At 45.1% G+C, this 16,874-nt stretch overlaps 1 protein-coding gene and 1 long non-coding RNA gene across 12 annotated transcripts in view; one reads left to right on the top strand and one right to left on the bottom strand.

The window, feature by feature from the left end:
- Window positions 1–16,874, bottom strand: part of LOC138744586 (L-fucose kinase) — a 443,124-nt gene that overhangs the window by 110,874 nt on the left and 315,376 nt on the right. The gene's annotated exons all lie outside the window — the stretch shown is intronic.
- Window positions 418–5,855, top strand: LOC138744589 (uncharacterized). The gene is made up of 3 exons (XR_011345636.1): window positions 418–619; window positions 924–3,223; window positions 3,508–5,855. It is a non-coding gene; the product is annotated as an uncharacterized lncRNA (long non-coding RNA).

Below are 16,874 nucleotides of genomic sequence, written 5' to 3'. Positions count from 1 at the left end.
AAGCATGTCTTGTTCCCGTGATACAAAGATATCTGGTTTCCTTTCCTATGCCTCTTTCTCAAAATATGACTCTGTACCATCATGCACTTCAAATAATTTTCTTCCAACACCAGAGAGCATTGAGCCTTCTAGTACAATCCCCTTGGCCTTACTAACAGCAATTCTTGTTTCCAGTTCCAACTGTTACAGAGTTCTGTGTTGTGTATTGACCTATGCATTGTGTGGTTTTATGTTAAAAAGTGACAGTTTGCCTTTAAGAGCCAAGGTGAAGGTGGACTGCTGAGAGAGTGGGAGATGGACTGAGCATGTGCAGAAAATGATCTAAAAATTTCTGGACTTGGACGATAAACCACCACTGGGGGTGCTGTGGAGTGGAAGAAGGCGCAGAGCACGAGTCAAGGTCTGGAGGAGAGTTTAGAATGTTAGGCATTTTAAAAGGGATGAACATTCTGAAGGCAGCCAGAAGGATCCGGACCAAGCCAGTTGTTCCTCTCTCTGCAAACAACACAAGACAACTTTGAATTGTGTGCTCTCTCTCTCTCTAAGATCTTTTGGCTTCACTTTACCAAACAAACTGAAATTTGTTTATGATCTTTGCTTCAGTTGAGATTGAAGTTTTGTGAGTCATTTTGTGTCTAAGTTTTTCTGTGGGTTGGTTGGAAATATAACAGACTTTAATTACATATGTTATATTTAGGCTGGGGAATTTATTAGTTTTACACTGTTATAGAAATTTGCATAGTAACCAGTGGGCATTGTTATAAAAGGGGGGATTTTGAATTAAAGTTTGAAGGTGAATTTTTGTTAATCAAGTAATTGTTCATCTTTACCCCTGTGTGATATGCCTTCTTTGTGGTTGCTGGTTTGATCTTGTAACACAACTTATCCTTTTTCCTCCTTATCTGTTGCTTTTCCCTCTTTAGTTACTCCTCTTGCTCTTGCAAGGTGAATTTATTTCGAAGTAATTCATGTCATGCAACAAGAGCAGCCAATTCAGCCAGATTCTTTAAACATGTAGATAACATACTGGAAACTCTGGAGCTCATTCACAAAGAACTTCATTTGCTTCTTTGGCTTTCAACATTTGACACACCGCCACTTGATTTCATTTCGTCCTGCAGGTCAGATATTGTCTTCTTACTTACCTCTTTCTCCAATTCAAATTGTACTTCTTTTGCATCTTCACCCTCTTCATTTTCTTTATCCTTTTCATTTTCTTCATCATCTTCAGCTATTTTTTCAACATTGCTGCCTTCAAATTCAGTCGTTGTCTTCTGCAACGGATTTGCAATGTCTTTATTCTCATCAACCAAAGCAGCCTGTTCTTCCATAGCCTGCTTCAGTCTTGCAACGAGAACAATGAGAACAGATCAGTTGTCTTTTTCTTCAGTTGTTCTTTGAGATCTGCAGCCTTCATGTTTTCAATGTGTTGCTCCTTAACAACTAAATCAGCGATTTTTACTCATCTTACTCCATCATCCGTCAAGCACGCACAATATAAGCCAAATCAACAGTCCCAAATGGACTAGTGGCAGCAAATTCCAAACTGTGTTCAACTTTCCACAAATACACAGGAGTCCACAGACGTTAGCCTACCGCTTCTGATGGCTGTAATGTGTCGCTATTAATAAACGAGCAGCTTCCGTATATAATATCAATGATTTTCAATAAATGGCTTCACCAACATGTCTATAGAACACTTTGGTATTAAATTAGAAGCTTTAAATCCCTCTCTGGCTGATATTCATGGCAGATGGATGTGGATTACAAACTGCCCTCAACTTGAGGGATTTTCAAGATGGTCACCAATAACTTCCAATATCAATCCAAAGCACAGGGAGTTTCTTTTCTATCTTCTATCCTTCAATTTTCTGTTCCAAAACAAAACTTTCGTTGACTAAAATATAGCAACTTCAATCCAATAAATAGTCACTTGGAAGCTACATTTCAATTATTTCCAATACATCCAGATGTATTTAAATCCTTTATTTAACACACAAACTGGTAATTATCTTTTTAATATTCAATAAAATGACTATAAATAACATCTATATTAAAGCTCAATGAATACAAATTAACAGTCACGAAAATGGTCAACAAAAATTACGATCTCACTCACTCTCCTACACCATCGCCATGTTTTTATATACACAGTACAACTCGATTATCAAAAACTGGATTCTCTGAAATCCTCATTTATCTGAATTTTTTTAAAACATTTCGGATAATTGAGGATATCTGAAACAAATCAGAAATCCTCCTTTATCCAAAAACATTTTCAGAGCCAAACTGACCTCACAGGTTAAAAAAAATTCACCCGACATGAAATTAGAACGACAATTGTCCTTGTTTCATGTAACTTCCTCTCCTCTCTCTTTCCATTCTTCTTCACCTTCCCCTATTGACTTTTCTCTCCAACTCTCCCTCTCAAACTGCAAGCCACTGTCTCCCAGCCACAAGTGGTCGGAAGAATCCCTTGTCCCAGAGTCATCAAGGAGAGCAGCCTCCTGGCCAGGAGCAGGCCCTCGGGCTCAATGGTGTTCGCTCCCCTCCTCGCACACTGGACGCTGACTCCAAATCTTCCCTTCAGCATAGTACTGCATATGCACACCGGACTCCGCAATGTGCGTGAGTGGTAAGCTTAGGGGAGGATTTGGGAGTAGAGATTCTGGCACCGGGAGCCCCAGCAGCTTGGGAAACCTCCCCGGGGATCAGCTGCAGTGGTGGGTTCGTGTCAGGGATTAGCAGTGACAGTTTGGAGGACTCAGTGATTGGTGGTGGAGGTTGGGAGGTCTCGGTGATCAGTGGCCAGAATTTTTTGGTGAGAATTAACATTATTTTAATACTTAAAAAGACTTCCCTTGTTTTTTGTTGCTTAAACATTGATACAAGTGATTTGTTGTTGGTACTGGGCTGTTTTAAAAAAATGGCCAGTTTCCCGAAAAAACCATTTATCCAAAATAGGCCCAGTCCTGACCATTTTGGATAATTGTAGTTGTACTGTACTCCAAAGCTCTTGATTCACACGATGCACATGCTCCAACCAGCACTCCAATATACAAATACCCACGTGTGCTCCAGCCGGCACTCTAATATACAAATTCACTGTGCATGCTCCTGGAATTCGTGCATGCGCACAAGAACAAAGATGGTTGACCCCAGCCAAATTAACCCGGGACGCTTCCGACACTCATGGGGAACAATAGGATGTCTACGAAACAAAGTAAGTAAACAAATTACTAATTTTGGCTCCTACACTACCTTAAGTACTCCTTTACTAATCATAGGGCGGAATGTGAGTTTAGGGAAGCAGTTTGAAAACCACTGTCCTAAACCCATCCTATCCATGTATCTCTCCTGTTTTTTTTTTAAAGCATTGTAATAGTTCTTGCCTCAATCACTTCCTCCAGCAGGCTGTCACACCCTCTGTTGAAAGAGTTCCTGTTAAATCGTTCCACTTTAATCTATGCCCTCTGGTTATGTGATTCCCCTTTAAATATTTTACAGGGCAGGAGGAGTCACGTGATGGAGTAGTGGCTGGTCGGGTGGAAACAGCCCTCTCCAGAGAAAAGAAAAAAAAAAGTGTGAAAAAGCAGAGCTTAATAAACATAAAATACAGGAAGAGAAATATAAAGTTACAGAGAAGTGACAGAAGATGGCACCCAAAAGAGAAAAAGAATAACAGAGAAAAGGGAAGAAGGAAAATCATTGGAGAAGAAAGAAGAAGGCCTTACCTGCACATCGGAGCAGAGAGCCACCGTGGAGAGGAGCGGCCAATCTCCGGTGTTGGTGAGTCCCCAGAGGAGCAGAGTCCTCCCAACCGGTGGACTCCAAAAATGGCTCTCAGAGCCAAGAAGAGGTGTGCAACTGGGCATGCGCAACGAGTTAACACCGGCGGGAGGGGGACTCAGCTGGGGAGCGCCCAGCTGATAGACGCCCAGTATCGGGGCATTTGGCTGGGGAAAGCAAGCAAGAAAGAAGAGTGGTGAGAATGAAGGGCTGGAAGAGGGTGAGCAGCAACGGGACGGTCAGCAGGGGAACGACCTGTGGCAGGAGGACGACCTGCGGCAGGAGACCCAGCAGCGGGTTGATCTGCAGCGGGAGGCCCAACAACAGGTTGACCTGCAGCAGGAGGTCCAACAACAGGAGACACAGCAGGTGGAGGCCCAGCAAGGATACAGAAGCAGCTCACCGGATAAGGATGAAGATACAGCGAAGAGAAGAAGATGACACAGTCATAGAAGAAGAGGAGGAAGAAGACCAAGAATTTCAAAGGAAAGAAGAAGGTAAAATAGGACAAAATTTAGATAAAGCCTTTTTCGAAGAACAAATGAGGTCATTAAAAGAATGGCTATCATTAGAATTTAGTTCAATCAACAGAAAAATGAAAAGATTGAAGACAGAATGCAAAGCTTAGAGACAGAATGCAAAGCTTAGAGTTGGTCATGACTGAAATAGGGAAAAGAGTAGAAAATGTGGAGGAACGAGAAGCTGCTGTAGAAATGGAGATAAATGATTTAAGAGGGAAGTTGGAAGAGAGCAGAAAAAAAATTAAAGAGACACAAGATTTATTGTCACAAAATATTGACGTATTGGAAAATTACAGTAGGCGAAACAACATAAAAATAGTGGGCCTGGAAGAAGGCAAAGAAGGGTCAGATATGAAGGAATTTATAAAAGGATGGATCCTGAAGGTGCTGCGAACGGCAGATTCACATGAAGAAATAGAAATCGAAAGGGTGCATAGAGCACTAGTACCGAAACCACCACCACATCAAAAACCAAGATCCATATTGGTAAAATTTCTAAGATATACGACAAGAGAAAACGTACTGGAGCAGGCAAGAAAGGTTAGAGATGACAATAAGCCGTTGGAATATAAGGGACAAAAAATATTTTTTTACCCGGACATAAGCTTCGAACTTTTAAAGAAGAAGGAATTCAACACAGTGAAAACAATCTTATGGAAGAAAGGGTATAACTTTATATTAAGACATCCAGCAGCACTCAAAGTATTCATTCCTGGGGAATGGAATAGACTGTTCTCGGACCCAAAGAAAGCCCAAGAATTTGCTGAACATTTGCAGGACAGGAGAAGAGAGGAGGAGAAGTGACAAGAAGGATGTCCGGCAAGAAAATATACAAAAATATGTAAAAATATAAGTAAAGATAATGTATATATAAAGATTTAAAGAAGAATAAGAGAAAGGGAAGAAGAAAAAAAAGAGAGAGCTTTGTTATAAGTATAGGAAAATAGTGTTCTCTGGGGGGGCTGGGGGTGGGAGAATAAGGGTCACTTTAAAATCGGTTGACGCGAGTAAGTTCGCAAACCAAATGGAAAGGGGAGTTGTGGTTGCCGTCAAGGGACAGGAGGTAATCCAAGGAGGGGAGGTTCATTTGGGGTTAAAGGGTTATTGCTCGTGGGGACTGTTAGGGTATTTCATGTCTTAAATGTGTTGTAATATATTGAGATTAAAAAAAAACAGTAATGGAAAAGAGGGATGGAGGTGGTGAAGAGGCGGAAAAGAAGTGAAAATAAAGATATAAGATGACCACATTGGACCATATGACTATAAACATTAATGGAATATATAACCAAGTTTAAGTGTATCCCATTGGGGGAAAAAATCACGTATAATTTAAAAGACAAAGTTACAAAGATTGAAAAAAACCTGGGAACCATATATGGAATATAACAGAAGGAGCAGGCCTAGGACCACCACCACCTAAAATGATAAGAAGATAAACACGATCAGATTTAATGTGAATAAGTAGATGATACATCTTTTTTGTTTGTATTCCTTTTGCATAAAGATATTGTTTTATTGTATTTTATATGTCCAATATTTACTGTTTTTGGAGGGGGGTGGGAAGGGGGAAGGGAGGAAAAAAAGAGAAAATGTCACTGTGAATATTTAAAGAGATGTATCTGTAAATATATTGGTTGATAAATAAAGAATTACAAAAATTTTTTTTTTACAGGGTTTGACAGAATAGGTTGAAGCAGTGATAGGAATAGAACTTGGCCCTGAATAAAGGTTCAGTCATTAGGATGGATAAAGAGATATTTTTCACCCCCAGGGGAGTGAGTTTGTGGAATTCTCTCACCAAGAAAGCTTGATTAATGAGAATATTCAGAACAGAGATTGATAAAGATTTGGAGAAACTCAGCAGGTCACGCAGCTTGGCTTTTCCAGCACATTTGTGTGTTGCACTCAACCCCAGCATCAACAGAACTTCTTGTTTAAATGCACTGGTATTTAAATTTAGACATCCAGCATGGTCTATAAGCCGTGCCCCCCAAATACTTCAATTAACCTACAGCCCCGTATGTTCTGAAAGGTGGGAGGAAGCAAAAGCACCGGGGAAAACTCCCGCAGAAATGGGGAGAAGGTATAAACTCCTTACAAACAGCGCTGGATTTGAACCTGGCTTACTGGTGCTGTAATAGATTTTGCACCAAGGACTAGAGAACACTGTTTTGTCGGATCGTACTTATACAAGTGGATGATAATAAACTTGTACTTGATAAATGTTTGGTTCAAGTGTCAAATGTGGGATCAGTTCTGACAAGTTGCTCAGACCGGAAACATTGATTATTTCTCTTTCTACAGTTTTTGCCTGACTTGCTGAATAATTCCAGCTTTCTCTATTTTTGTTTCAGATTTCTAGAACCCACAGTTTTATTTTAATTTTCACGATCGAGACATTTTTGGATGTGGCGGGAATCAAAGGAAACCAGCCTTTGTACAGGGAAGGGGTCCGAGGCAAGAGGTCTTAGTGGATGGTAGGCCAGAAATGAGGCGTTGTGGATGCAACACAAATGAGTTCTGGATTCCTGGGCGGTACACAGTTATTCTCACCAAAAACAGATTATCGGATTGTTATTTTAAACGTTGATTTCTTTCACTCCTTATGGATGCTGAGTGACCTGCTGACTTTTTCCAGCACCTGCAGACTTTCTTGTTTAACTCAAGCTTTCTTTTATTGTTATAATAATCTTTAAAAATGTAATATACATGATAAACCTCAACTTTTGTCTGCCATAAGGCTCACTAGGTGTCCCTATGAGCATTGTCCGGTGCCACTAACAATAGGCGAAAGGGAAGCAAATGACAGTCTCAGCAGAGACACCAAGTGCCCATGGATTAACCTTCAGCGCTCCCGCAGCAAACTGAATTTGCATACTGCAGACTGTATTTCCTACATTACAGCAATAAATACATTTCAAGAGCAATCTGGGAAGATTTAGGACATCCTCATACATGCAAGAAATGCAAGAGACTTCCTTCTGCCAAAGCTTTTGAACTTGCAAAATTACTGAACAATACAATGAAATATTAAGTCATAAGGTCACAAGTAGTGAATTAATAGGCTATTGTAAATTATCCCTGGTGTGTGGACAAATAGGAGAATCTGGTGGGAGTTGATGGTAATCTGGTGAGAATAAAACGGGTTGGGGTAGGATGTGCGTAACTGGGTGTGTTGGCTGGCACAGACTTGGTGGGCCAAAAAGCCTGCTGTAATGTTCCATGACTCAGCCATTACTGTACACTGCACTATGAAGGCCACAAGAACACAATCAGGACTAATGCACATTGTGGGAAGAGGGCATTCCCTGAGAATGACAGTGGAGACATCAACGCAGACTTATCCAGACCAGCCTGATAACCAATAGGACAAGGAGATACGCCTTGTGTCTCAAAGTAGGATTCTGGCCTGAAACACCGATCATTCTTTTTTTCCCACTGATGCTGCTCGACTTGCTGAGCTCCAGCAGCAGATTGTGTTTTTTTTAAACCAATAGCACATTCTGTTTCAACACAAATACTGGCCAAATATAAGACAGATCATCACTATGTACAAGGGTGAAAGAGCAGCTAGTAACGTCATGGAAAGCATCAGGAAAAATTTAACAGAGTACCTGCAGGAATATTAATATCCTATGCCACCTCTGCGGAGCACCTGGATCAAAGAAGGGCTGATCACAGCCATGGCCATGCAGTGCTATGGTTAGAAGTACAATTGCGAGATTTGTTGTAAGGAAACACTAAAACCTCGTGGAGACTCCAACCTCCAATTGGTGACCTGTTCTGTGGAACTGGGGGTTTATTGCACAAATGCATCCTTGGATTATTCTGTTCCACACCCTCCCAATGACAATGACATTGTACACCAAATACCTGATTCAAAACCTTTCTAGTCTAAAGAAGACCATTAATAGAACCATCAGGCCTGTCGAGTCTGCTCCACCATTCAAATTATGGGGAACATATTTTTCCTCTAAGCTCGATTCTCCTACCTTCTCCTGAAACCTTTGACACTCTTATGTATCAGGAACCTGTTAACCTTAGCTTTAAATCTACCCAATGACATGGCCTCCATAGCTGACTGTGGCAATGAATTGCACAGATTCACCACCTTCTGGCTGAAGAAATTTCTCCTCATCTCTGTTTCATGGAGGCATGGTTGGCACAGCAGTTACCTTTACAGTGCCTGTGATTGGGACTGGGGTTCAAATCACGCATTGTCTTTAAGGAGTTCGTATGTTCTCCCCAGGGACTCCAGTTTCCTCCCACTGTTCGAAATGTACTGGGAGTGTATTGTAAATTAGTCAGCACGGACTTGTGGGCCGAAATGGCCTGTTACCCTGCTGTATGTCTAAATTTAAAAGAACATCTGAAGCTGTGCCATTTGGTCCTAGACTCTCCCACTACAGGAAACATCTTTTTCTCGTCAATCCTATCCAGCCCTATCAGTTTTCGAGAGGTTTCATCCAACTCCAGCCAGTTTAAATATTAAATGATCTGAGAGAGTGGGTGCCACTTCAACAGAAAGATGAATAAATCTACTGTATTAGGTTTAAAGGCACTGCATTCACTTGTTTGGGTTGGTAACATTTTGGAAACAAAAAGGTGAACCCCTATGGAAATCCCTATAGCAAAAACTGTGAGCATAGGGAGATATATAAAAAGGGTGAAGAACTGTTTGCTTGTTAATTGTGAAGCTGTGTGCACACTGTCCTCTCAGAACCATTGATTATGCAAGATTAGGCTCTTGCATAATCAGATACCAAGGCTATACATCTTGCAAGATAATGGGGAGGAGACCTTGCAGTTTAATTCTATCTATTGTCTTGAACAAAGAACAAAGACTGAATAACGCAAAATTACACTAACTGCATCTCAATCCTTCCAGAACAAAGGCTTCCAGGAATCAGAATCAGAACAGAATTTATTGTCATGAACAAGTAATGAAATTTGGTGTTTTGTGGCAACATCACAGTGCAAACATACCTAACCATCTTACCACATTACTAAAAAACAATAACAATAATAGTGCATGAAAAGTAAGGCAGTGCCTTTCGTTCATTGATTATTCAGGAATGGTGTCCAATAAGGAAAAGGAGAGATGCCACGAGACCTGGGTGTCGCTGTGCAACAGTCATTGAAAGTGGCCATGGAGGTACAGCAGGCAGTGAGGAAAATGAATGGGATGTTAGGCATTCATAGCAAGAGAATTTAAGTACAGGAGTAGAGAGGATCTACTGCAGTTGTACAGGACCCTGGTGAGACCACACCTGGAGTATTGTGTACAGTTTTGGTCTCCTTATCTAGCAAAGACATCCTTGTCAAAGAGGGGGTGCAGAGAAGATTCACTAAATTGATACCAGGGTTGGCAGGACTTGTATATGAAGAAAGGCTTGATCGTTTCGGATTATACTCACTGGAATTTAAAAGATTGAGGGAGATCTTATAGAATTGTATAAAATTCTTAAGGGATTTTATAGGTTAGATGCAGGAAGGTTGTTCCCGATGTTGAGGAAAACCAGAACCAAGGGTCACAGTTTAAGTATAAAGGGGAAGTCTTTTAGGACTGAGATGAGGAAAAAAAAATCTCCCAGAGTGGTGAATCTGTGGAATTCCTTGCCACAGGAAGTGGTTGAAGCTGGTTCCTTATCTATATTTAAGAGGGAGTTAGATTTGGCCCTTGTGGCAAAGGGGATCAGAGGATATGGGGAGAAGGCAGGTACTGGGTACTGAGTAGATGATCAGCCATGATAAAAATGAATGGCGGTGTAAATGGCCTTCTCCTCCACCTATTTTCTATGTTTCTATGAATCTGATGGGAGCGGGGAAGAAGGTGTCCTTGTGCCACTGAGTGCTCCTCTTTAGGCTCCTTTCCTCAATGGTAGCAGAATGAAGAGGTGGGGGGTCTTTGAGGATAGAGACTTTTTTTTAAGACACTGCCTCATGTAAATGTCTTTGATGGAGTGAAGTCTGATGCCTGTGATGTTGCAGGCTGAACTAACCACCAGTGATGCAACCAGCCAGAATGCTCTCCACAGTAGACTAGTAGAAGTTTACGAGAGACTTCGGTGACATTCCAAATCTTCTCAGATACCTCACAAAGTATAGCCACTGGCAATTGTTCTTCATGACTGCATCAATTTGGAGGCTCCAGGACAAATCAAGGAAATGTTGACATCTTAGAATTTGAGGTTCTTGACCCTCTCCACTACTGAGCCCTTGATGAGGACTGGGTCGTGTTCTCCTGAAGTCCACAGTCATCTCTTTGGTTTTGCTAATGTTGAGCGCAAGTTTGCTGTTGTGACACCACTCAATGAGTTGATCTATCTCCCTCCTGTATGCTTCCTCATTGCTGTTTGTGATTCAGCCTTAATTCTGCCACCTTGAGCAAGGGTTAGGGTTATCCATGCACAAACAACGAGCAGCTGGAGGAACTCAGTGGGTCAGGCAGCACCCGAAGAAAACCCATGCCGTCATGGGGTGAATGTACTTACAGACAGGGCTGGATCGAACCCGGGTCGCTGGCTCCGTAATAGCATTCTCCAACTTCTCTTTGTTCTCTCAAGATTCTGGCATCTGTAGTCTTTATCTTACCACCACACCTCTGTAGAAATTTGGCAGGGTTTCTGGTATCATGGTATTTGGCCAGGTGTTAAAGATCTGTGCTGACCAACTTACCAAGATATTCACAGGTATCTTCAATATCTCACTCCATCAGGGCGTGGTAGCCACCTCATTCACCACCCGCCCGCCGAAGACAAATACGGGACCATCAAGCGAGTGCTCACCGGATCCCTCAGTCTATCCCAGCATCAGCGTCCTGCTCAGATGCTGCACCTCGACGCCTTGGGGGACAGGTCCCTGGTGGAGCTGATGGATGAGATGCTCATGCTCATGGGTGATCATACCAACTGCCCACTCTTTGAGAGAATTTTCCTCGACCATCTGCCTTGACAACATCCGGCTGTCACTGGCCCAAGAGAGCTTCACCGACCCAAGGAAGGTTGCTCAGAAGGTCCAAGCGCTATGGCTTGGGCAATTCCTGGAAGGCTCTTAGGTCACGAGGCATGGGCATGACCACGCCCAGCCTGCCCCTAGTGCTGCGGTAGAACACCCGGGCCCTGCAGGGGCCACCAAGAGCATAACCAGGGGCACGGCATCCGCTCCAGGCCTCTGCTTCTACCACCAGCACTGGGGAGCCAAGGCTCAGAAGTGTCGTCAGCCCTGCTCATTCCAGGGAAACGACCAGGCTGGTCACTGTTAATGGCTGCGGCGGCTGGCCAAGGACACAGCCTCTTCTACCTGCGGGTCTCAGTCAGTGGCTGGCGCTTCCTCGTCGAGACTGGAGCCCAGATCAGCATCATCCCGGCCACGGCCATCAAGTCCAACGGAACAAAGATCCAGATGTATGGGAACAAGACAGACAACTTCCAAGTTGGCCAGCGAAAGTTCTCGTGGAGGTTCACCGTCTCATCCTTTCCGACCGCCATACTGGGTGCTGACTTCCTCCTCCCCCATGGCCTCTTGGTTGATATTCGAGGTAGGCACCTGGTAGACGCCGGGACTTTCCAGGCCGTTCGCCTCAACGCCTCCCGCACAGAGCAGCCGCAGATGGCCAGTATCAGCAAGCCCAGAGACGAGTTCTAGCGAATCCTGGACAAAGTTCTCAGCCCTTCTCAGGCCACAGTTCACCGTTGCCTCACCACGCCATGGGGTTTCCACCACATCCCCACCCAGGGTCCACCGGTTCACGTCAAGGCACGCTGGCTCCCGCCTGACAAGCTCCAAGTGGCGAAGATTGAGTTTTCGCATCTGCTGGAGTTGGGGATCATTCAGCGCTCCAACAGCCCGTGGGTCTCGCCGCTCCACCTGGTCCTGAAAGCTTCCGGTGGCTGGCGCCCCTGTGGAGATTATCAACGGCTCAATGAGGTGACAGTTCCTGACCATTCCCCCATCCCTTACATCCAGGACTACGGCCAACCTGCATGGTGCGAGGGTTTTCTCCAAGGTTGACCTGGTGAGTGGGTATCACCAAATCCTGGTGCACCCTGAGGACATACCCAAAACGGCCATCATCACTCCCTTTGGCTTGTTCGAATTCCTTTGCATGCCGTTTGGGCTAAAGAATGCCGCTCAGACCTTCCAGCGCCTCATGGACTCAGTGGGCAGGGACCTGGATTTCGTCTTCATTTACTTGGACGACATCCTTGTTGCCAGCAGGGATGCAACACAAGGCCCACCTGTGCGCCCTCTTCTCCTGGCTGGCCGACTTCGGCCTCACCATCAACCCAGTCAAGTGTCAGTTCAGGAAAGAGTCCATGCAGTTCCTGGGGCATACCATCACGGCCGAAGGAGCCACGCCCGCCGCTACAAAGGTCACCGCTATCAAGGATTTCCCACGCTCGGATAATCTAAAGGGGCTGCAGGTGTTCGCGGGTATGGTCAACTTCTATAACCGATTCATCCCAGGAGCTACACGCATCACGCAGCCACTATTCACCCTCATCACAGCCAAGCACAAAACGCTCACCTGGACCCCAGAGGCCTGCAGTGCATTATGCTCGCCCACCCGCACACCGACCTGCATATGGCACTCTCCGTCAATGCCTCTGCCACAGCCATCGGCGCCAACCTGGAGCAGCAGGTGAATGGACAATGGAAGCTGCTGGCATTCTTCAGCCGGCTTCTCTGCCCACCACCGTGAGTTACAGGGCATGTAACTGGCAGTGAGGCATTTCCGCTATTTCTTGGAGGGGAGGACATTTACCATCTTCACTGACCATAAACCCCTCACTCAGGCGCTCGTGATGGCAAAGGATCCCTGGTCGGCCCGCCAGCAGCGTCATCTCTCCTTTGTGTCGGAGTTTACTACCGACATTCGACACAAGGCGGGGAAGAACAAAGTGGTCACCAATGCACTCTTACGACTGGCCATCTGCGCACTGATGCGGCCTCGACTTCGACCAGCTCACCCGGGACCAGAAGACCAACAAGGAGATGTGAGCTTTCAGGACTGCCATCATGGGCTTGCGGTTCCGAGACCTCCCGACTCCTAGTGGCGAATGCACCATCCTGTGTGATATCTCCATGGGCACCCCGCGGCCAGTGGTTCCCCAGCAGTGGTGTTGGCAAGTCTTCCATCACATCCATGACCTTTCGCACCCATCCATCAGGTCCATGGTCCATATGGTGGCAGAGCAGTTCGTTTGGCATGGGCTGCAGAAGCAGATCGGAGGCTGGGCCAGAACATGCACCCATTGCCAGATGTCCAAGGTGCACAGGCACACCAGGGCACCTGTGCAAGCACGTCCGGGAATGGTTCAGCTACATTCATGTGGACATAGTCGCGCCCTTACAAGTTTCCCGGGGGAACCGTTACCTGTTCATGGTGGTAAACCGTACCACTCGTTGGCCCGAGGCAATCCCAATGCCAGACACCTCCACGGACGCTTGCTCCCGAGCGCTGTTGCACGGTTGGGACGCTTGGTTCGATGTTCCGAATCACCTCACCAGCCCAGTTCACCTCTGCGCTCGGGGCACAGCTCGCCAACAGGTTGGAGATAGAGCTACATGGGACCACAGCTTATCACCTGCAGGCCAATGGGCAGGTCAAGCGTCTGCACCACCACCTTAAGTTGGCACTTATGGCCCAACTTACCGGTCCCGACTGGCTGGACGAACTACCTTGGGTGCTCCTGGGTATCCACTCCATGCCCAAGGAGGATCTGCAGGCGTCATCAGCTGAGCTGGTCTCCGGCGCACCGCTGGCACTGCCCGGTGAGTTCATCAACACGCCTCACAACCCCCAGCGGTCGCCACACGAGCTACTTCCCCACCACCGGGCCCACTTAGTCTCTTTCGCACTCCCACCGCCACCCAGACACAGCACATGGCCATCTTACGTCCCCAGCGAGCAGCAATCTGCAGAATACGTTTTTATTTGGTGGGGCTCGCCCACGGCACCTCTGCAGAGACGTTGCGAGGGGTCGTACAGGGTTGTCCAGCGTTCAGAGTCTACGTTCATGCTGGACATCGGCGGCAGGCAGGAGCTGTTTACTGTGGACAGGCTGAAGCCAGTTCACCTTGACCCCACCAAACCAGTGATTGTGGCCCAGTCCAAGAAGCGAGGCCACCCAGCTAAAAAGGACATTGGCACCGATTCTGGGGGGAGTCGTGTGGCGGCACACCACTAGGCAGGCAAACTGGCCCTGCTTGTAATCCATACGGCGGGGCAGCCAGCCAAAATGGCACCGTCAGGGGTTTCCCCTTCTTCTCAGCACTGGGCTCAGAAGCCCATGCTGGGGGACCACGTGATGCCCGAGTGACGTCGGCGCACCCCCCCCCCCCCCCAGCGCGGTTCTCAGTCAGGTCCGGGCTGGGAGTATAAGTCCAGCCCAGCAGCCAGCAATAAACCAGTTTTCTGCTCATTGAGCTCAACCCACCTGGTTGTGTGTTCTTTCAGTAACAGTGTAGCTGCCGCTAAAAACCATCTATAAATTTGCTGACGATACCACAGTAGTGGGTTGTATAAAGGAAGGGAATGAGTCAGTATACAGATGGAGATTGAAAACTCAGCTGAAAGGTGCACCAACAACAACCTCATAATGTCACCAAAACTAAGGAGATGATGGTTGACTTCAGGAAAGGAAAGCCAGAGGTACAATCCAGTGATAATAGGGGGATCAGAGGTGGAGAGGGTGAACAAATTTAAGTTCCTGGGAGTCACTATCCTGACCCAACACACCAATGGCATCATGAAGAAAGCACATCATGAGTTTGCAGAGGATTGGTATGACATCAGAAACCCTGGCAAATTTCTGCAACGGTGTGGTGGACAGTGTGCCGACCAGCTGCATCACAGTCTGATATGGGAATATTAATATCCCTGAGTGTAAAGCCCTCCAAAAGGTAGTGGACACATCCCAGGATATTACAGGCAAAATCCTCCCCACCATCGAGAACATCTACAGGGAACGCTGCCGTCGGAGAGCAGCAGCAATCATCAAAGACCCACCACCCAGCACACGCTCTGTTCTCGCTGCTCCATCAAGAGTGAGGTGTAGGTGCCACAAGACTCGCACCCCCAGGTTCAGGAACAGCTGCTCCCCCTCCACCATCAGACTCCTCAACACAAACTCAATCAGAGACTCATTTAAGGAATCTTACTTGTGCATGTTACAGGCTTATGCTTTTTTTAATCTGTATTTTTATATATTATACTAGCAGGATACCCAGTGCTGCCCGGGAAATAAAACACTCAACTGTTGATTACACAGTTGAAACAAAATACCCCAAAGACTCAAGGTAATTCTGCATAAATATATTTTTTTCCTGTTCCCTGCTGCCTACTCCTTGCATGTCTGGAAGCATTGATAGTGAGGTGAGATTGATGTTTCTCTGCTGTCTCTCGCTTTCTCCTTTGACTAACTCTACAGGCTTGTAAGATCTTCTGCCAATGTTGGTTCACTTGTTTTGGCCCATATTGAACTGGGTTTGTTTTCTAATGTACATTGAAGTACAGCCCTGTAACTAACTGGGGTGTTCCTGGTACGCTAAATTTTCTTTTGGAACTTTTGAACTTTATATTTTAGCGGCTCTCTGGAGGCTTAATCAAACCGGCTCAGGAGGTTCCAAGTGATGTCATGATGCCACAATGTGATAACATCATTTGGAACGCGGGGGTTTATAAATGATTTTCAATTAACTTCAACTCGACTACGTCTGATCATTTCCTCGTCTTCATTGCACACTGCGACGCAAGTTGCTACAATATAGCATTAAAGGTTAAATTCAATGTAGTCATGACATTCAACATCAAATGTTTCCATAATTATAGTAAACAGTAATGCAAATCAGTGCAAGCAGGTCAAAAATACTTTTGAACTTTATATGACCTTAAAAGTTAAATTCAATGAAATTTAATGTAGTCATGACATTCAGCATCAAATTCTACCACTACTGAACCTCTTGGACATTTCTAGAGTGCTCAATTTAAATTTGCATGGAGAACAAACAGGCAAACAAACAGACATACATACACAAATATATATTAGATTTTAGAGAGTCACTATGGGGTTTGGAAACAGGAGAAAGACACACACATTTTGAAGCAGACTCCAAGGCACTTAAGTTCAGAGCCATAAAAGCCTTATTATTATTCAATTGAAAGCCTAAAACAGTGGACTGTTCACTCAAAGAGACACCTGTTCAAACAAAAAGGCCAACTGCTAGATGAGTCATGCTTTTGGGAAAATGAAACCTAAAAAACCATGGATTGCTTAAGCAACTCATGTGATTAAGGACACTTGAAAAACAGCCTTTAGTATCACACCAGAGTCATCTGAAGAAAGAATTAAAGTAACATCTAGAGAAGATGGTCACTCCTGCTATTTCTCTTTGTCAAGAGAGAACAGTAATACTGTGGCCATTGCAATGGTCACTTTTGACTGACCCATATCTGGGTAAAGAAAGCAAGATCATTCTTGCATCTGGATCATGACCATTTTTATGGGTTTTTGGTCTGGTCTTTGATGGGTCTGTGAAAGCATCATGGATGTCACAATC

Source organism: Narcine bancroftii, chromosome 10 (genome assembly GCF_036971445.1).
Source record: "Narcine bancroftii isolate sNarBan1 chromosome 10, sNarBan1.hap1, whole genome shotgun sequence".
NCBI lineage: Eukaryota > Metazoa > Chordata > Chondrichthyes > Torpediniformes > Narcinidae > Narcine > Narcine bancroftii.
This window is presented reverse-complemented; position numbering and strand designations above follow the sequence as displayed.